The sequence below is a fragment of the Mustelus asterias genome, chromosome 21 (assembly GCF_964213995.1).
Source record: "Mustelus asterias chromosome 21, sMusAst1.hap1.1, whole genome shotgun sequence".
In the NCBI taxonomy this organism is placed as follows: Eukaryota; Metazoa; Chordata; class Chondrichthyes; order Carcharhiniformes; family Triakidae; genus Mustelus; species Mustelus asterias.
The window spans coordinates 58,282,824-58,305,531 of record NC_135821.1 but is presented as its reverse complement, the minus strand read 5'-3'; the positions used below and the strand labels follow the sequence as shown (position 1 = coordinate 58,305,531).

The 22,708-nt window shown below is 46.8% G+C and overlaps 1 pseudogene; it reads left to right on the top strand.

Annotated features, from left to right (window-relative positions):
• LOC144508897 (3-beta-hydroxysteroid sulfotransferase-like) overlaps positions 1-20,585 on the top strand; it is a 97,903-nt pseudogene extending 77,318 nt beyond the window's left edge.
• Positions 20,586-22,708: the final 2,123 nt, after the last annotated feature.

The following is a 22,708-nucleotide window of genomic DNA, read 5'->3' as shown; positions in this document are numbered from 1 at the left end:
ATACACACACACACTCACACACACACACACTGGGCGGAATTCTCCCCAAAAATTGTAAGTGTTGAATTTGTGGGAAAAGTGGAGTAATTCACATTGTTTTTTTCAGTGGGAGTTCAGAGAAGAATCTCCCACACTCTGAGCACAGCAGTGGCCACCAGCGTGACTATTATTAAAAACCAGTGGCCTATCCCCACCCTGGAGGCTGAAACCAGCATGCGCCGTGGCCCCAAACTGTCAGTCTTTCGTTTGCTGGCCAGCCTGGAACACCCACAATGCTGCCCCTCCAACTCCCACACAGCCCTATCATGGCCTCCCCGACTATTCCCAGGCCAGCCCCAATCTCCAGCACCCCTCCAATCCCCTCCCGGCAGTGACGATCCCCCCCACCCCCTCCCAGGGCCGACCCTCCAGAAGCAGATCCCCACCCACCCCCCCCCCCCAACCCTGGCAGACCCCCACCCCCGGCTGACGCCCCCTCAGCCCACCCCGATCACTAGCATCCCTCCTGCCCCCACTGATCCCAATGCAGAGTGGCAGTAGGAACCCCCACCTCACAGTTTGCCCCCTACACCCCACCCCATTGGGCCCTGCCCCCTAGGCCCCGTCCCTTGGAACTGCCCAATGCCCGATGGGCAGTGCCAAGGCACCCCCTGGGCATTGGCACTTTGCCCCTTGGGCAGTGACAGGGAACACAGGCTGCCACTGCCAGGTGCCAATGCCCAGGGGGCACTAATCCCCTGCCGCCTGACCTCCTAGGGGACCTTGATTGCTCCCCCCCTCCCCTCCAGTGGGGTCAGGCTGCTAGTTCCCTGAAAGTGGGAAGCTACTCTACAATCCGCTGGAGTGAAACACTCTGGTGGGGTTGGGGGGGAGGCGGAGGGGGTGGGGGAGGCTAGCAGGCCTGGAGAATTCAGTCCCGGGCCTGCTAATTACACTTAAATTACATTTAAATAAAGATTTAAATAACTTACCCCTCTTCCTGCTGATTTGCAGCGCAGATCTGATGGAGGCGAAAATCCGGCGTTGGAAGATGCGCCCGTGGAGGGAACGCATACGCGAATCCTGTGCATGCCCAGCCGCAGGATTTTCCCACTTGGGCGGCGCGAGAGAATTAGCGCAGTGGGGTGGGAGAATCTCGCGGCTGGGGTGGGAGAATCGCTCCCACTCTCTTCAATCACTCACACACACTTCTCTCAATCTATGTCACACACGCACACAAGCTGATATAAATTCACCTGCGAATTTTTTCACACACACACTTAGTCACAAGTGAAGAAAGAAAGAAGAAAACACATTTGGAAGCAGGGGGAAATTAGGAAGGGACGGAGGTGAAAGCAGCAGATGCCTTGAAGCTGTTCTAAAGCAGATGTCTGATCATCATCGTTATCTATCCCTCGTTGCTGTTGGCCATTTCATATTTCCTAGATTGCCACAATAAGGTCCCTATTCCTGGGAGCAACTCTCTTTGAAGTAGTTTGCAAAACAGGACGTGAAACCACAGGATGTCAATCAGGCTTAGACCCTGTCAACATTGCAGTCAGGATCAATGGGGTACTTGATACATCCATCTGTGAAGGGAAATAAAAATAAACACAGGAGCCTGGAGGATGATAGAAATCCATTGAGCTGGCAGTGCAGACACTGCAGGTTGAATTTGTTACAGATCAAAGGCTTCAAGTGCAATGAAGAGGGTTTCAACAATTTCCGCTTGCTAGGAAGCCTCAGCAACTTTAAATCAAAGCTGTGTGCATACATTGGGGCTGAGTGCTGAGCTGGGCATACTGGAACCCCCACCCTGCAGCAGAGGGACTGACAGTCCCACCGGACGACCCTCTCGATCATCAGTTGCAGGAAATTGACATCTCTTTGTCAGAGGATTTCAAAGGGTTCTGCAGCTTCTGGCAGGGAGAAAGGAAAATCTCTGCTGCAGAATGGAATGCTGCAATGATTTCAAATCCATCCAGGTGACCAGGGGGCATGGAGGTTGAAGTGACCTGGCCACTTAAGAATTTCAGTAGCGGACAGGCAGGAATGCAGATGTTGATCACAGGGCTACCTGAAATCATAAGGTCATGGGCCTTCAGATCTGTCCAGACTAAAAAAGGCAGTCCAGCCATGACACTCCCATTCTGACAGAAATGGTGAGGTCAACCCCTTGCAATGAGCCCACCCAATGCCCAGGACCCTTAAGGGATCCACCCACTGCAGCTTGGCAGCAGAGAGGATAGAGAAAACTGGGTGTCCCTGGAGAGAGAGTATGTAGTTTTCACTGGTTGGCTTGAGGCCTTCTGCAACCAGCTGACACCACAGGGGCTGGAGCACTTTGTGAGCCTCCAGTATAAAATTTAAATTTGATTAGATAAGTTTCTTTTAACATTTTGTCTTTTGTTACAGTGTCCATTTCCAGGGCTACTTGGGTAAGATCTTATCTCACTCAAAAGACATTCACTTACACAGTTAAAACCAAGCTATGGATTTAAATAAGATTAATAAATATCTCCTCTTCTGTGTAATCTATCATTGTTAAAAATATTCTATAACTCAGTTTTCCATTTTTCCTTCCCTATTCTAACATTTTTGTCTGCACAGAAAATGTAGCTTGGGCTTATAAATGGTACATTATTCTATAACTGGTTTGTTTTGGTTCTGAGTATTTCCAGCCCCACCCTTCAAACCGAAACTGTGTTTTCTCTATCCTCATTCCAAATCACTTCATGTAACCAAATGGTTACATCTTCTAAAAACTGCTTGTCCTGCTGAATTTAACTTGTTGATTAGTTGATTTTGTTTTACAGGTAAATCAAAAGAATTTCAAAAGAGACTGCTGGGGCACTGGGTTGCAAGGATGGAAGCGGATGCAGGCAATGCTTCATTCTGTGAATAAACTTATTCCTGAGAAAAGTGTCAGTGTCAAGTTTCATATTTTACCAACTAGCTTGGGATCTGATGCGCGACAATCAAGCACGAGGTACAAGGCTTCAGCGATTGAAGGCTTTTATTGACAAACAATGGAACTATCTAACACGAGTACACCAATCCAGACTGGAGGGGTCCCGCCTGAGCAGAGGGTCTTATACCTCTCCCCAGGAGGCGGGGCCCGACCGGGATGTGCCATAACAGCATCCACCACAGGTATATTAATCCCACAGTGTAAACACCCTAACCCAACAACAACATTATAACAACCCCACAGTGGCAACACCCTAACCCAACAGTAACATTGGAATAACCCCACAGTGGTAACCAACGATGGTTCACCACAGGATCAGATCAGCATTGGTGAGGTAACACCTGGAATATTGCGTGCAGTTTGGTTCTCCTTGCCTAATGAAAGATACATTTACCCTAGAGAGAATACAACCAAGATTCACTAGGCTGGTGCTTGGAATGAGATGATTGTCCTGTGGGGAGAGATTGAGTAGACTAGGCCGACACTCTGTAACATTTGGAAGAAGAAGGTGATCTTTTGGAAATGTAGAGTTGTAAAGGCTATATGATGGGAGGATGTTTTTTTCTGGCGAGTGGCTGTTGAACTTGGGGCCACAATATCAGAAAAAGGGGTCAGTTAAGATGAGAAATATCAATTTTAAGGGTTATGAATATTTGGAATTCTCTACCACAGAAAGCGTTGGAAGTTCAATTTTTCAGGATGTTCAAGATAATCGAGTTGGATTGATTTTTGGGTACTAAGGGAATTAAGGATATGGGGATAACATGGGAAGGTGGAAATGAGATAGATAATCAATGAATTGAATTGCATAGCTGGTTTGAAAAGCCAGAATGGCCACCATCTATTCCTATATCATGCTTTCTTTTTAAAATATTGGCCACTGCTTGATTCTCCACTCCATCATGTCTCTTCATTTTCCACAGTTACCTTTTGAAGACTTTTCACTGATAATCTACGTTGATGTATTGTGGGGCCTGTGGGGCCTGCTGCCAGTGAGCCTCAGTAGCCACATAACTGCAGTCAATGGGATTGTACACCTGTGGGAATCTGCAAATCTCAGTGAAGGCTGGTGCTAACCACTGTGCCTCACTGGCATGAACAAGTTTGTGCCCAAATTGGGTGATACGTGCATTAGCATTTGAATGGATTCCAAATAATTAGCAAGTCTGGCACGCAATTATCGCCCCTCACTTACATTAACCACCACATAGGTCAGAGGTCACACTGACATGAACTACAGCTGCTCCATATAGGTGTGGTTTAGGCACAGCAGTGACGGAGGCAAGCGAGGAGGTGAATACCACTGAGCACCAACATATGGGGTGCGGTGGTGGGGGATGTGGGGGGGTAGTTTCGGTCACGGCCATGGTGCGGGGTGGGTTGAGGGGGCTCGTGCCAGTCTGGGGGTCCTGTGGTCAGAGGTTGCCATTGACTTGGGGCTTGTGTTACATGCATTCCCTCTGCTCACTGAACAACCCCCGAGGGGTTGCGAATGAGGTTGACTCCAGCCCCAACTGATGTCGCCATGGTTACCCTGCCATCTGTCTGCATTGTCTGTGCATTTAAGACCTGGCTGGCTGTAGAGATTTGCATTCTAATCAGTATTCTGTAATTTGATTTCTGTGTCTGTGCCCTGTTTGAGAACAGAGACCACTCCATCTGACGAAGGAGCATTGCTCCGAAAGCTTATGGTATTTGCGACCAAATAAACCTGTTGGACTTTAACCTGGTGTTGTGAGACTTCTTACTACCTGTCTGCTGAACAGGCTGTGTGGCTTACCGCAGACATTTCACCCCAGGCCCCACTAACAGAAACAAACACCAGGTCTGGCAGTTGCTGCTCCAATCAAGAGAGCTTGACAGGTGTTAACACTGCTCCTCACACTGGATGGACTCTGCAATGTTGCCTTCAATGGGGACCCTTCCCATGATAGTCTTGAGGGTGCTCCTCCCCCATCTGTCTCGAATGTAAGCCATTCCTGGAAGGCGCTACACCAGATAGCTAGGTTGGTGCACCCATGCCTAAGCTCACGGGTGAAACCGGCTTTAGAGTGCCCAAGCACCATTGCGCAGGGCATCCTGATCTCCCAGTGCACCTCCTGCCACCTCCCTTCCCTCGCCGTCCCCCGTTCCTTCCCACCCCCAACATCGGCAGCAGTGTAACTACCCCTATGGCAACATGGGTCACCAGCATCGGGACCGTCCTGATAAGTTGCCTGTCGCGACCCCCTCTGCGGCCTGCCCTCCCCATCTGCCGATCACCCCCATCTGCCGATCGCCCCCCCCCTTGCATACCTCCCTGCAGGGCAACCCCCTTGTTTCCCCTGCCCTGCAGAGCTACCCATGCAAAGCTCCCCATTGCTTCCCCCTGCAGCTCTCCCCCCTTATTCGTCACCCAGATCATAGCCCCACTCCCACCCTGGCACCACCCCCACCCTGGCACCACTGCTTCACTCCCACCCACCCACCCCTTCCCCTATGAGCTAAGTGCTGTTGACAGCTCAGCCTGATGAAGATTCCTCGGTGCCGGGAGCACTGTGCGAGGTGGGTGAACGAACCCTGAGTCCCGAACCAAGTGCAGCTTGCCACATACATAATGCTTACGGAGCACTGTGAAAGATGCTGATGTGGCCGATTGATTCAGCATCGGGGAAAAGGATCCCGGCAAGGAGCCCTTTTAATGTGTATTAATGCTTTTCTAAAACATACTAAATACATTCCTGACGTGCGGTGGATATTGAAGCCAACATTGGAGACGTTACTGCACTGTCATGAGCTAGTTCATGACATTGTAAAAGTGATACATGTGCTGTCGTGCTATTTTCTGCTCCCGCCCGCCATGACGCCCACTGCGCGGAGGAGCAGAAAATCCCTCACGATTATCGTTGTGCCTTTCGGGCAAGCTCCCGTTATCTCTTCTTTGTAACTACAGTGTAGTTACAATTAGGGCACCTTAACACAACTTCCATAAGTGACTTCTTGGCTTTATCATTCTCAATTCAACCTGTTACTGGGCTGTCACGGTATTTTTCTTGCTGCATTTAAAAATGACCGTTCCCCTCATCTAGCCGGGCAAAGTTGCGGAGTGGTTTCAAGATGATTTATTGACAACTGTACTGTTGCAGGACTCCAACTAAGCCATTCAGACTAGTCAGAGTGCAGAATTCAGAAATACTTAAGCAATTATAGTTTTGAATTTGATTAAAAGAAATTAGCATATACCAATAAAAGAACAAAGAACAATACAGCACAGGAACAGGCCCTTCGGCCTTCCAAGCCCGCGCCGCTCCCCGGTCCAGGATTGAATCCTGAATCCAGGATCCCCGCCCAATTTTCCATTGCCATTACTAAAGAATAGGAGTTATGTCTATCCACTCACAGTTACTGATTAAGATTACATCATGCATATATAAAGGTAGAGTGTGGAATTTTATGACCTCTTTGTGCCCATTTTTCAGCGGGAAGATGTCGTAAAATTGGGTGTAAAGCAGCTAGCAGGAATGGCGCTCACCAATGGTAGTTGTGACAAAAGTGTTTATTATGCAAATATGGATCAATCTTAAATATCAAGTACATTGGAGAGTTAAACCTACATCTTCAGTACTTTCCTTGGCACATAGTACACCTGAATTTTAATCTGAATTTTATTGACTACCTCATCTCCACTAATGATTTATTATTGTCCTGCGCATAACTCTGGACCTAAAATGGTTTAATCATAACGAATTTGAACAAGGCATTATATGACAATGTTTACGAGGAATTGCTATCAGTTTTATTGGAGTTCACTAAAATACATTTACCAGATTGGTGTCCCTATCAGCTTAGGGAATTATATTTTTCATTTAACACAGAGGTTGTTAAATCAACAAGTGACAAATGGGGATTGAGAATAGTCTGGTGGTTTAAAGGTCGTAGTAAGAAGTCTCACAACACCAGGTTAAAGTCCAACAGGTTTATTTGGTAGTAAAAGCCACTAGCTTTCGGTTCGCAGCCCCTTCGTCAGGTAAGTTTAAAGGTCTGTTTAAAGGTCACCAGACGAGGCAACTGCTATTGTGCAGGAGTGTCCATGCTTAACGCCTTTGATTTCACAAATCTGGACATTAACCTTCAAACACTAACCAAGCAGCTTAAACCTATCTGAATTGTACTATGGAAGTTAGGCGTCCAAGTACAGACATTACCAGAGTAGATACTGTTTACTGTTCAGTTTGTAAGATGGAAAGGAAAAATAATGCAACAGTTGCATATGGAAATGTTAAGAAATTCTCAGAGGGAGGATCAACTCTGCTTTATAACACTTTATAACACTGTGTTGACATAGGACTGCACATATCTTTTAGCCAAAAATCCTCTACTTGCCTCCAAAAGATTCTCTGTCATCCAGCCAACAGTGTAACCAGAAACCAATCACATGGTTCGAACATCCAGTGAAATTACTTGTGAACGACGCCATTAAGCTCAGTTCACATGACATCTTCCGCACATAATGGCAATAAATCGAAGCCACAATGTCTGAGTCAAATGTAAACAACTTCCCTTAATTCTAACATTTGTAACACGTTAATAGTTAGTTTGACTGGATTTTGATACTACCTGGTTGGGAAAGAGTTTGGTCATGGTCTGTGATCCAATTCACTTTACACTCCAGGATAAAGGCGAGGGACTTTGGACGGACAAAGAACGGTTACAACAATGATTTAACAACAATAATGGCAATAGTGGCTTTAAAATGGCTTTTCAGGCTGAGAGTTAAGCATGCTGGGATTTTTGGTCAACTTCTAAATGAAACCAGATGCAGGTCGTAAAGTTGCTCTGGGTAAGGCTGTGGTCTGGGAGCTGTGATCTGAAGATTCTTGCGTTGGCCAAATAAGGGAAGTTGTTTACATTTGACTCAGACATTGTGGCTTCGATTTATTGCCATTATGTGTGGAAGATGCCATGTGAACTGAGCTTAATGGCGTCGTTCACAAGCAATTTCACTGGATGTTCGAACCATGTGATTGGTTTCTGATTACACTGTTGGCTGGATGACAGAGAATCTTTTGGAGGCAAGTAGAGGATTTGTGACTAAAGGACATGTACAGTCCTATGTTTGCCAATGTCAACGCTTCACAGTGTTATAAAGCAGAGTTGATCCTCCCTCTGAAAATTAACACCGAAACATCCAAAGAGGAGTACCTTGTCCTATAATCTGTAAAAGTGTGGGTGAAGTGGTGCGACCTGCTCTTCAGCAACTTCTCGTGGTTAAATAAAAATAAATCCCTGACGCTCACTCTAAAATCAACACGTAACAATTTATTTATCTAACTAACAGTGAGCAAATTAACTAAATTATTAACAAACTGAATAAATCCTTTCTAACTATTAACTATTTCTGAATAAACGGTGAGTGCTGTTTGACTGAGAGGAGTGCTTTTGGAGTTGGGTGAACACAGGGAGTTATAAGGAGGTAAGTAGTCATTAAACTTTCTTTCAGGGTGAGCTAAACTAGTTCTTATTTGGGAAGTTAAAAGCTGCACTTTAGTGCATTCCTGCAATAGGAATCAGCTGAGTCAGCTCTCAACTGGACTTGGCTGGTTGTTTGCATAACTAGTTAAAACCAGTTCCAGGGCGGCACGGTAGCACAGTGGGGCGGCACGGTAGCACAGTGGTTAGCACTGCTGCTTCACAGCTCCAGGGACCTGGGTTCGATTCCCGGCTTAGGTCACTGTCTGTGTGGAGTTTGCACATTCTCCTCGTGTCTGCGTGGGTTTCCTCCGGGTGCTCCGGTTTCCTCCCACAGTCCAAAGATGTGCAGGTTAGGTTGATTGGCCGTTCTAAATTGCCCCTTATTGTCCCGGGATGCATAGGTTAGAGGGGTTAGTGGGTAAATATATTGGGATATGTGGATAGGGCCTGGTTGGGATTGTGGTCGGTGCAGACTTGATGAGCCGAATGGCCTCTTTCTGCACTGTAGGATTCTATGATTCTATGAACAAGGAGCAGGAAAGAAGGGCCCTAGAAAATTGGATAAAATCTGAAACAAAACATCATTCAAAAGTTTAATTTAAAGGGGTAAGACATGAAAGAGAGCTCCAAGCTGTGGTTTGCACCTCTTGCTCCATGTGGCAGGCTGGGGACAGTTCCAGTCCCCTGGGTCAGCATGTGTGCAGGAAGTGTCTCCAGCTACAGCTCCTGGAAGCTCGAGTTTCAGAGCTGGAACGGCGGCTGGAGACACTGGAGCATCCGCGGGTCAGAGAGTATCATGGATAGCACATATAGAGAGGTGGTCTCACCGCAGGCTCAGACTCCGCAGGCAGGAAGGGAATGAGTGACCACCAGACAGAGCGAGAGAGATAGGCAGGTAGAGCAGGACTTTGGCCATTCCAATGCAAAACAGATATACTGCTTTGGATACTGTTGAGGGGAATGATCTCTCTAGGGAAAGCAGCAGCAGCCAAACTCGTTGCACCACGGTTGGTTCTGCCGCAGAGGGGAGGGGTAAAAAGTGTGCCAGTGCAATAGTTTTAAGGGATTCAATTGTAAGCGGAATATATAGGTGTTTCTGTGGCTGCAAACGAGACTCCAGGATAGCATATTGCCTCCCTGGTGCTAGGGTCAAGGATGTCTTGGAGTGGCTGCAGGACATTCTGAAGGGGGAGGACAAACAGCCAGTGGTCGTAGTACACATTGGTACAAACGACATAGGTAAAAATAGGGATAAGGTCCTAAAAGCAGAATACAGGGAGCTAGGAAGAAAGTTAAGAAATCGGACCTCAAAGGTAGTGATCTCAGGATTACTACTGGTGCCACGTGCTAGTCAGAGTAGAAATGACAGGGTATATCGGATAAATATGTGGCTGAAGAGATGGTGTCAGGGGGAGAGTTTCAGATTCCTGGGGCATCTGGGAGAGATGGGACCTGTACAAATTGGATGGGTTACACCTGGGCAGGACTGGGACTGATGTCCTAGGGGAAGTGTTTGCTGGAGCGGTTGGGGAGGGTTTAAACTAATATACCAGAGGGATGGGAACCTATATAAGGAGTCCGAGAAGGAGGGAGCAAGGACAAAATGTGGGGAGAATGTTCCAACTACACCAAAAATCAGGAAGAAAGTTAAAAGGAAGGAGAAGTCAGCAGATGTTATTAATGGAAGTGTTAGAATTCAAAAACGAGGTACAAAAACTAGCATAAGAGCCCTTTTATCTGAATGCTCATAGCATTTGAAACAAAGCTGTAATGAATCTAGTCAAGAAGAAAAGAAAAGCTTACAAAAGGTTCAGGGAGCTAGGTAATGTTAGAGATCTTGAAGAGTATACGGTTAACAGGAAGGATCTTAAGAAGGAAATTAGGAGAGCCAGAAGGGGTCATGAGAAGGCCTTGGCAGGCAGGATTAAGGAAAACCCCAAGGCATTCTACAAGTATGTGAAGAGCAAGAGGATAAGACGTGAAAGAATAGGACCTATCAAGTGTGATGGTGGGAAAGTTTGTATGGAACCGGAAGAAATAGCAGAGGTACTTAATGAATACTTTACTTCGGTATTCACTATGGAAAAGGATCTTGGTGGTTGTAGTGCATCTTGCAGCGGACTGGAAAGCTTGAGCATGTAGATATTAAGAAAGAGGATGTGTTGGAGCTTTTGAAAAGCATCAAGTTAGATAAGTCGCCGGGACCGGATGGGATGTACCCCAGGCTACTGTGGGAGGCGAGGGAGGAGATTGCTGAGCCTCTGGCGATGATTTTTGCATCATCAATGGAGACAGGAGAGGTTCCGGAGGATTGCGGATGTCGTTCCCTTATTCAAGAAAGTAGAGATAGCCCTGGAAATTATAGACCAGTGAGTCTAACCTCAGTGGTTGGTAAGTTGATGGAGAAGATCCTGAGAGGCAGGATTTATCAACATTTGGAGAGGTATAATATGATTAAGAATAGTCAGCATGGCTTTGTCAAACGCAGATCATGCCTTACGAGCCTGATTGAATTTTTTGAGGATGTGACTAAACACATTGATGAAGGAAGAGCAGTAAATGTAGTATATATGGACTTCAGCAAGGCATTTGATAAGGTGCCCCATGCAAGGCTTATTGAGAAAGTGAGGGGGCATGGGATCCAAGGGGACATTGCTTTGTGGATCCAGAACTGGCTTGCCCACAGAAGGCAAAGAGTGGTTATAGATGGGTCATATTCTGCATGGAGGTCGGTCACCAGTGGAGTGCCCCAGGGATCTGTTCTGGGACCCTTACTCTTTGTGATTTTTATAAATGACCTGGATGAGGAGGTGGAGGGACGGGTTGGTAAGTTTGCTGATGACACAAAGGTTGGAGGTGTTGTGGATAGTGTGGAGGGATGTCAGAAGTTGCAGCGAGACATTGATAGGATGCAAGACTGGGCGGAGAAGTGGCAGATGGAGTTCAACCCAGATAAGTGTGAGGTGGTTCATTTTGGCAGGTCAAATAGGATGGTGGAATATAATATTAATGGTAGGACTCTTGGCAGAGTGGAAGATCAGAAGGATCTTGGGGTCCGAGCTCAAAGCTGTGCAGGTTGAGGCTGTGGTCAAGAAGGCGTATGGTGTACCGGCCTTCATCAATCGAGGAATTGAGTTTAGGAGTCGTGAGATAATGTTGCAACTATATAAGACCCTGGTCAGACCACACTTGGAGTACTGTGCTCAGTTCTGGTCGCCTCATTACAGGAAGGATGTGGAAGCCATAGAAAGGGTGCAGAGGAGATTTACAAGGATGTTGCCTGGGTTGGGGAGCATGCCTTATGACGATAGGTTGAGTGAGCTCGGCCTTTTCTCCTTGGAGAGACGAAGGATGAGGGGTGACCTGATAGAGGTGTATAAGATGTTGAGAGGTATTGATCGAGTGGATAGTCAGAGGCTTTTTCCCAGGGCTGAAATGGTTGCCACAAGAGGACACAGGTTTAAGGTGCTGGGGAGTAGGTACAGAGGAGATGTCAGGGGTAGGTTTTTCACTCAGAGGGTGGTGGGTGCGTGGAATGGGCTGCCGGCAACGGTGGTGGAGGCGGATTCGATAGGGTCTTTTAAGGGACTTTTAGATAAGTACATGGAACTTAGTAAGATAGAGGATTATAGGTAAGCCTAGTAATCGCTAAGGTAGGGACATGTTCGGCACAACTTTGTGGGCTGAAGGGCTTGTATTGTGCTGTAGTTTTTCTATGTTTCTATGTTTCTAAAGTAAATGAGTTGACGGCACAAATCATTGCGAACGAGTATGATTTGGTGGCCATTACAGAGGCATGGTAGCAGGATGGTCACGACTGGGAGTTAAATATCCAGGGGTATCAAACTGTTCGGAGGAACCGACAGGAAGGTAGGGGAGGTGGTGTAGCTCTGATATTTAAGGATGACATCAGGGTGGTAGTGAGAGATGATATAGATTCTATGGAAAAACAAGGTTGAATCCATTTGGGTGGAAATTAGAAATAGTAAGAAGAAAAATTCACTGATAGGTGTAGTCTATAGACCACCAAATAATGACATCATGATTGGGTGAGAAATAAACAAAGAAATAACTGATACATGTAAAAATGGTACAGCAATTATCATAGGGGATTTTAATCTACATATCAATTGGTCAAACCAGGTCCGTCAAGGCAGCCTTGAGGAGGAGTTCATAGAATGTATATAATGGAACCTATGAGGGAGCAAGCTATCCTAGATCTGGTCCTGTGTAATGAGACAGGAATAATGAATGATCTTGCTGTTAGGGATCCTCTCGAAAGAAGCGATCACAGTATGGTTGAATTTAAAATACAGATGGAGCGTGAGAAGGTAAAATCCAGTACCAATGTCTTGTGCTTAAACAAAGGAGACTACAAAGGGATGAGGGGGGCATTGGCTAAGGTAGACTGGGAGCAAAATCTTTATGGCAGGACAATTGAGGAACAGTGGAGGATTTTCAAAGCGATCTTTCACAGTGCTCAGCAAACTTATATACCAGTGATAAGAAAGAACTGTAGAAAGAGAGATAATCAGCCATGGATATCTAAGGAAACAAAGGTGCACGGTGTTACGGGTAATGTATTAGCATGGATCAATTTGAAAGAAAAGGCATAACTGGAAATGAGAAAATGGCTGAGGCATTGAACAGGTATTTTGTGTCGGTCTTCACAGTGGAAGACATAAATAACATGCCAAAAATTGATGACAGGAAGACTATGGCAGGTGAGGACCTAGAAACTATTTTTATCACAAAAGAGGTAGTGTTGGGCAAGTTAATGGGGTGAAAGGTAGACAAGTCTCCTGGTCCTGATGGAATGCATCCCAGGGTACTAAGAGAGATGGCGGGAGAAATAACAAATGCACTAGTGGTAATTTACCAAAATTTGCTGGACTCTGGAGTGGTTCCCACAGATTGGAAAACAGCAAATGTGACGCCACTGTTTAAAAAAGGAGGTAGACAAAAGGCAAGTAGCTATGGGCCAGTTAGTTTAACTTCTGTAGTAGGGAAAATGCTTGAATCTATCATCAAGGAAGAAATAGCAAGGCATCTGGATATAAATTATCCCATTGGTAAGACGCAGCATGGGTTCATGAAGGGCAGGTCATGTTTTTTTAATTTGGTGGAATTCTTTGAGAACATTACATGTGCAGTGGACAATGGGGAACCTGTGGATGTGGTGTATCTGGATTTCCAGAAGGCATTTGACAAGATGCCGCATCAAAGGCTGCTACATAAGACAAATTATTATATATTCATAATATATATATATATATATATACATAAGACAATGTATTAGCATGGATACAGGATTGGTTAACTAACAGAAAGCAAAGAGTGGGGTAAATGGGTGTTTTTCTGGTTGGCGATCAGTGACTATTGGTCTGCCTCAGGGATCAGTGTTGGAAATGCAATTGTTTATGATTTACATAGATGATTTGGAGTTGGGGACCAAGTGTCGTGTGTCAAAATTCACAGATGACACTAAGATATGTTGTGCCTGCCACACAGTCTGTTTTAACCCTTATACAGTGGACAAATAACTACGAGTAGACGTCTGATTAGTTCAATCAATATTTATTTAAGACACACAATCACCCACATCTTACAGAAAGTACTAGAGTTCAAGTCCAACACAAGACCTTGACTTAACTTTGCGTGACTGGCAAGTACCCAAGCAGATATTGGCCGTTATCTGTGCGCTGGTCTCAGTCGTCCTCTGCGTAGTCTAGTCCTTTGGTCTGTTCTGGCACTCTGGCTCTGGTCTTCCTTCCTTCTCAGGTGTGGTGGCTCTCCTCGTGCTAGTCATTGCTGACGATGGTCACTGTTGTTGTAGCCCGTTCATGGGGTCAGTGAGAGAGAGAGATTCTTGGTTGTGCTGCACCCTTTATACCCCGTTGTGTTTCGCGCTCCTTTTGGCCATTGCCAATCAATCGATCAGGACTTGATCACCCTGATCGATAAAGTCCAATCAGGCGCTGCCACACCAATCTCTGGGTGTGTCCCCAATGGCCATGTCTGCAGGTGCTGGGGGCACGTAGAATACACACCTCCCTCCCAAATAAGAGGTTATGGTGCCCCTATGTCTGGTAAACAACTCAGTTTGACCAGAAAGTCTCTTTTGTCCTGGAGATGACCCATATCCTGTGTATTCACTCGTCTGGGTTGCAGCCTGTTTATCTCTGTCTTTTAGGCTGCAGCCTGTCATTTTAGTTCTTGTCCAATTGTCTCAGAGTGCTTTACAAATCGCCATTTTAGATGGCCGGTTTGGCCTTTGATCCTGAACGCAAAGCGTGATGTATCACAAACTCAGGACCAGTATCTGTCAGGAATTCCCCAGTCACTCAACAGTCAAGTAAGGCCCAGGCATTGGCATGCACAGTAATAATACATTCCGACAACATATTCTCGAAGCTACAGACAACAACACTCTACAAATACAAACAACCATATATTCTAAACACCATTATTACAATAAGCTAATTACCCACAAATACAATCAGATGTTCCAAAAACCATTATTATAATAAACTAATTATAAACCAACATTCAAGCAAACATTAGAATAAAGTATTCGTAGACCTGAGGCACATTTTGGAAGTAGGATTTCCAACGGCTCATTAGTACAAATCGCAAAATGGCAGGCTTCCTGTAAACATTGCTCTACTGAATTAGAGGAGACCATGGTTCAAGGGCAGACCCTACGTTCTGCCTCTGGGTGATCCTCTTTTTCCATCGGCTGAATTGGACTGTGAGGATGATTAGATATACCAGGGTGAACAAAATCAGTACTACCGCCAGGTGTGACATTATGCGAACAAATGGATGGATTTGGATGTTTGAGCCCCAGTTCCAAAGGTCATCCCACCAAGAGATGACTTTAACTTCTTTCATCCTCCTTTTCACCTCTTGGGTCTGCTGTACTACTTTGGTGAAGGTTCTGTCGGCTGTAGCCAATTTTGCCTGGATCAGGTTCAATTCCTCTGGCAGGAGTTTTAGGCTTGTGTCATATTTCTCATGGTACTCCCCTAGAGTCTGTCGGAGTTCGTCAGTGGCATTCAAATCTATCCTCTCCCTCTTATGGATGTCTATTAGTTGAATGAGGCCCACCCTGGCTGGTATGTCTGGTTTGATACAGAATGTAGTGTTAGTAATGTTACAATATGTCACGCCATACTGATATTGTTTCAGGGAGGTGGTGAGACAGTATCTCCCTGCTCCCTTGTAAGCTACCCGAGTTATGTCTGTGTCCAGGCTACGAGCTTCTACTGAGCAATTTAGGCTAGTGTTTGTTCTGAAGCCACACAGTACATGCTCATTTAAGTAAACTGGGTATGGGCATGTGATTATTTCGTCAGTTTGCTGACATCTGTCCAGAGTAGTGCCTATGAGCCTCCCTTCTTTCTCCACTGCGTATGGTAAAGTGCCGTCGTGCCCTATCCAGATATCCTCATGGATAGTCCCTATATTCTCCACTTCAAAGACCCTCAGTCCGAGCCGGTCGTCAGTGATTATGGGGGCCCTAATATCATTCCCAGGGCTTTACCTGGAGTCCCTTTGCAGTCATCATTGAACCAGACTTTAGTCAACTGTCGCATCCGGCAGCGAGATAACTCGGATTGTTTCTTACCCGTAAATAAGTGTTCCATCTGTTCGTCACTAATCCAAGACGGAACCTGTCCACTGCGTACCTACTCTAGGTTTTCCCTTAGCTGTTCTATCATCCACTGTCCATATGCACTACATAAAGTCCGGTTCTGTTGTCGGTCATCATCCTCTAATTTTTCCCTGATAATTTGATTGATTGTCTTGGCGTGTCCTTCTAATAAGGCTACCATGTGGCTCCTGGCTGTGTTCCCAGTCAGTTCCTCTTCAGCATCTTGCTGATTGTCCTCATTGATAGAACTAAGTGTCTGTTTAACCTGTTGGGTCAGAACTCTAAGTTTATTGTCCAGGTCGGCGAAATCAAGGGCGTTGATGGTTGCTACCCCTGCCCCGTATGCTGTGGCCATGTCATTGACTAACTCCTTCCTGGATCTTTCCTGTCTTTCATCCATTCCTACTTTCCATCCTAACAGTCTGCGAGTTAAGTGGAGGTATAATCTCTTAAGTTGGGGAGAACACCACTCTGGCAGTTGGGTCAAAGCTATACCAATACAGGTACCAATTCGTGGTGGATGTTGTCATACAAGGTTTTCCCTGTATGTTTTAGTATCAATCCATTCTGCGGTCCGGGGGTGGCTTCAGGACAAATCGAGTGGGATGGGTCTGGGGTTGGCTTCAGCCCAGTTCTTATTTTATACAATGCAAAGTTCCCCTCTGAGTGTCCCGGGGCACCGCTGCCCGAGCTCTAATCCTTTTTCTGGGCAGTTGGCCAAACATCCAATTTCAGGGCACCCATTATTTGAAATTCCCCACCAATCCCCTTCTTTGGTGACACTCAGATAACATTCGGTTGAACTGCCATTTGGTTTTTTGTACACCCAAACATTATACACTTTTCAGGGTGTACCCATAACACACCCTCCTCACATTCTCCTGCGTAAGGTGGGGCAAACCATAAATAAGGTTCAGCTTGCTTGGAATGTCCTGTGTGCTTATCCCAATGATGAGTCCGATGAGGTAGATTGTAGGTTGCATCTCTGTCATCGTCCGTCACTGTCCTGAGAAGATCAATGTAACTTCTGTTGTTATCGCATCTAATATTTGATGTATATACATATATTTAAAGTGTCCATGCATCCCCCCTTTTATTTTGAACATTTATTTGACAGTGGTGTGGTCAGGAGGACCCGGGTATCTCAAGTGTCACTTGCATGTCGTAATTTTTTTAAAATTCAAACTGTGGAGCACCATGGAGCAAGTTTTTGTGTTCAGATCAATGAATAGACGAATCGTGGGGTCGTCAGAAAAGAGATTATTTAACTGGCCAGCAAAATCAAGGCGGCCGGTTTTAGTCTAGCAGCAGTCACCATTAACTATAGGGATTCGAACAGCACTGGAGTCGGTCTGTAATGACCTGAAGAGGTGTCTGTTCAATAAGTGTGTTGGAGTTTGAAGGCGGTCCGCATGTAAAATTTAGCACAAGTGCCTCTAAGAGTTGAAAATGTGTCCCTTTAACATGAGGGGTAAAGAGATGGCCCTTCTATCATTAGGACACTGGAAATAAAATTCTGTGTCATTTGGAACGCAGAGCAGCTGCATATTGTACCAGGCTTTTGCACTGTAAGAGTTTTGTTTATTTCATTTCCTGTTGAAAATGTAGCTCAGTCGCCTTGAAGATTTAAAAATTTAGCACAGCTGCCTCAAAGATTTTAAAATGTAGCATGTGTATAATTGGCTTAATGTTGTCTTAACTAGAGAAAACTGGCGAAAGAGCTGGCATCGGTTTATATAAGTAACCTGGTTAATCGTACTAGCAGTATACAACTGCTTGTAGGCGGGTGCTTCCATCAGAGATTCTTGTACCTTGCATTGGTCTGTACTGTAGGCTGAATTTCATCATTTGGAGCACCTTAGATTCCTTCATTCAGCATTTTCGTTAACCAATGCCCAACAGAGACTTCTGAATCAATTGTCTCATGGGGCTCCATCATTATCTCCTCACCTGGTTTACATACCCGTGTCTGTTCATTGGACTGCACTGTGGGGTCTGTGTTTGAATCAGGGTTCAGGGGTCCTTCATCCTCGTGTCCCAGTCTAATTAATCTATGTGCCTGGTCCCTTATCCATATGGGGAATGCTGCATCGGGTGTCCCCATCAAAATAACCTGGTGTTGTTTAGTGAGGGCTTCACTGTTGGGTCTGGGGCTATTAAGGTTTATGTTTCTGGGAGAATCCATAATGCTGCGAGGGCCGATATCTGGCGAGTCGCGCCAGTCCTCCAGGGTGCGGAAGTCTCCTGTTATGTCTGGGTCGATCAGTCCCCCTAGGGGCACTTCGGGTGTGGACGAGGCTCTGGGCTGTAGTGTGGTCGGGGTAAGGGTCTGGTCTGAACCTGAAAGTGGATGAAAAGGTGTCCGAGGAAATAATTTTCTGGGTGAGGCCGTTCCAGTTGCCTAGTATCATCCTCCCCTATCTCTAATGTGAGAGATGGTGGAAGTGATTATTCTGAGTCCCGTAAGCTTTCAGTTGATTGATGTGGAACCAACCATTTTTCCCGTTGGTGATCAGGACCTTATACACTGAGGGGCTTATTTTGTCGGTGATGGTGTGCGGACCTGCATATCTCGGGGACAAGAAAGAACTGGGGTTGTAGAGGGAATTCATCACCTGCTGGCGTATATTCTACCAGGTGTACCCTTTTATTGAAATATGCCTTGCTCTGTTTCTTTTTCACTCCTAATCGGACAGCCGCGGCCAACTGGGCTGCTTTAATGTTTTCGGTTAGCTGTTGGATGGCTTTCTCGTGGGTGAGCGCTGTGATAGCAGGCTCAGTTACGTCAAACCCCAATAAATATCCAGCTCTTCTCATAGGCCGGCCAGTCATTAATGTGTGGGGGGTGAATCCAGTAGAACTGGAAACAGTGTTGCGTACCATCATGAGGGCAAAGGGAAGTACTGTATCCCATGTTGTGTTGTTTTGCTGCACTGTCTTTCTAATGATCCCTTTTAGCATTCGGTTCATGCACTCTACGATTCCACTGGATTTTGGATGGTAGGCGATATGGAATTTCTGCTTGATGACCAAACATAGCCATCACGTTCTGCATCACCCGCCCGGTGAAATGTGTCCCTTGGTCGGACTCTATGCTGCGGAAAGACCCCACCATGTAAACACCTGCTGGGCTAATATCTTTGCGGTGGCTTTAGTTGTGTTGGATCTAGTGGGGAATGCCTTGACCCATTTTTTGAAAGTGTCTATTATTGCCAGGACGTATTTAAATCCATTCCTACATGGCGGCAGTGGGCCGATATAATCAATTTGGAGGTTTGTCCAGGGGCCTTCTACTGGGCATGTGTGTCTTAGCTTCGCTTTTCTGGCATACCTATCGGGGTTGTTCTGGGCACAAATTAAACAATTATCGATATAATGGGCAACATCATCGTGCAGTTCGGGCCACCAACCTAATTCTTTTAATCACTCGATTGTTGGCTCCATGCCCTGATGGCCATGTCCATCATGGTACTGGTAGATGAGCTGATTTCTGTTCTGGGTAGGGACTACGTATGTGCCTGCCTTTAATATCAAACCATCCTGAATCTGTATTTTGTCCTTCAATTTCTCATATAGGGCTGGGTAAAATTTGTTTGAGGGAACTATCAGTGCGCTGCGCCTGGACCAGGTCGGCTATATTAGTTTGGCAAATGGTCACAGCGTTTACTCGCTCTCCCACAGGTGGCTGCCAAAACTGTCCCGCACGAGCACCGGCTTTGGCTAGTGCATCAGCCTTACACTTACCAGGTGGGGAGGTCCTATGGTGGCTTCTAACCTCAATAATCCCATATGTGCGCTTTTCGGTGGCTGCAGAATGTATTTTAATAAGGGGGCTGACGGTAGGGGCTTTCCGTCCGCAGATATGAAGCCTCTGGCTTCCCATAACGGTAGGAATCTCAGTCAGGCTGTTGCACACGTACATACGATCAGAGTGTATGTTGGCAGGGGTTGGAAATGGGTCTGGCTGGCTCACTACGTCTGCGACTGCTGCTAGTTCGGCAGCTTGAGCACTCAAATGGTTTGAGAGCGAGTTCTATTAGTGGCTGTCCCTGTTGATTTTCTACATAAATGTCACATCCTGTGATTCTGGTCCCATTTTCTATGGTGGATGAATCGTCTACATAAATTCTTATGGCTGAGTCTGTCCGTTGGGTGGTTGTCTGTTTTGTTCCTGATCGTCTCTCCTGTTGTTTCGGGATAAATGGACCTGTGGGGTCCTTTGTGGCTGTAACCTGACACTCATGTGGATCTCCCCCATAATTTAAATTATCTTCCAGGAACGTGGGCACTCTAGTTCGCTTTACAGTGATGCCCCTACCCTGCAGTAGTCGTGTCCAATGGGCAGCGCGGGCCTGGCTTACTGAGCCGTCTTTAAAGGCGGCCATCCAGCAGAAGCTGGATTGGGGTGTGTTCAGTGAGGACGGTTATTGGGTTCAGTCCGGTGATATCGGCGAAATGCTGCACGGCCCAAAATACCGCGAGCAGGTGTCGTTCACACCCGGAGAAGCCTTGTTCGACTGGGTCTAAGACTTGTGAGGAATAGACTACTGGGCCTGGTCTACCATGTCTTTCTTGTAATAACACTGCTGAAAGTGTGTGGTCGGTGGCTGCAACCTCTAAGGTGTATGGTGGATCTGGGTCAGGGACTAGTAAGGCTGACGCTCTGGCGAGGGCGCGCTTTAAATCGGTTACTGCAGCTGTGTGCTGCACAGTCCACTTCCAGGTTGCAGTTTTTTTTAGCAATTCGGAAAGTGGAGCTGCCCTGGTGGCGAAGCTGTCTATATGGTTCCGACAGTACCCTGCTAGACCTAGGAAAGATTGGAGGGAACTCACATCTCGGGGCAGTGGAAGGTGCACTATGGAGTCTATCCTTTTCTGTTCAATCTCCCTCTTCCCATGGGTAATCACTGTACCGAGGTATTGACGCGCTACTCAATCCACCATACACCTTAGAAGCTCAGTAAATGAAAGGCTTTTATTTACTGTAATGAAGCTGCCAGAACTTATATACACGATCCCAGACTGAAGGGGTCCCGGCCAGAGCAGGGACTTTTATACCTCTCCCAGGAGGCGGAGCCCGACTGGGATGTGCCACAACACTACAGTACAAAGGTGTAACAACCCCACCCTAACCCCAACAGCAACAATAGCACAACCCAACAGTAACATATGTACATCCTTGTAGTACTGGCCAGCCCCTGGCTCAGTACTATCCAGTGGGAACCAACGATGGTTCACCACATTCACCCCTCCTTTGAGAACAAAGGCCGGCGGGGTACAAAAAAACAGAATAAAGTGTCAGCAGTCCATAAGTTCAGATGGTCAGGGGGACCGCACCGTCGTTGTAACCTCCTCAATACCGGCGGTGATACTGGAGTAGGCACTTGCGGTGGCGTTCTCCCCAAGGCGGCGTCCAGCTGTTCTTCCACGGACTCACAGGCCGGTTGACCCTGAGGTGACGGTAGTCCATGGGATCCTGACACGCCCTGCGGTGGCGACCATCTTCTGGGCTCAGGCAAGCTGTACATGGGAGTAAAATGGTTCAGCAATGGTCCCGATGCTGCCCGCGCGTGTCCGGGGAAGAAACAGGAGATAAAGGGTTTGTAACAGGGGGTATGGGAGCGACAGGGGTTGCTACGTCCCCTGCTGGCGCCAGGTCTCGGATCGAGACCGTGTCCTCTCGCCCGTCAGGGTATGCCACATAGGCATACTGAGGGTTGGCGTGGAGGAGATGGACCTGTTCAACCAACGGGTCGGACTTGCGGGCCCTTACATGTCGCCGCAGGAGGACGGGTCCCGAGTACGTCAACCAAGAAGGTAATGAGGTCCCCGAGGAAGACTTCCGAGGGAATGAGAACATCCTCTCGTGGGGAGTAGCATTGGTTGCCGTACACAGGAGGGAGCGAATAGAATGGAGCGCATCAGGGAGCACCTCTTGCCAACGGGAGACTGGAAGACCTTTTGACTTCAACGCCAGTAAGACAGCCTTCCAGACAGTAGCATTCTCGCGTTCCACCTGTCCATTACCCCGAGGGTTGAGGCTCGTGGTCCTACTCGAGGCAATCCCGTATGAGAGCAGGAATTGCCTCAAGTCATCGCTCATGAACGACGAGCCCCTGTCGCTATGGATGTAGCCGGGGTACCCGAACAGGGTAAAGAGATCACGGAATGCCTTGATAACCGTGGCAGCGGATGTATCAGAGCAGGGAACAACAAAAGGGAACCGAGAGTACTCGTCAATGATATTGAGGAAGTACACATTCCGATCTGTTGAGGGAAGGGGGCCCTTAAACTCGACACTCAGTCTCTCGAAGGGACGAGTGGCCTTGACTAAATGTGCCCGGTCAGGTCGGTAAAAGTGCGGTTTGCATTCCGCGCAAACCCGACAGCTCCTTGTTACTGACCTGACGTCCTCCACCGAGTAAGGCAGGTTGCGGGCTTTTATAAAGTGGTAGAGCCGAGTGACCCCAGGATGGCACAGGTCATTATGGAGGGCGTGCAAACGGTCCTCCTGTATACTAGCGCATGTTCCACGCGAGAGGGCATCCGAAGGCTCATTGAGTTTCCCTGGACGGTACATGATGTTGTAGTTATAGGTGGAGAGTTCAATTCTCCACCGCAAGATCTTGTCATTCTTGATCTTGCCCCTC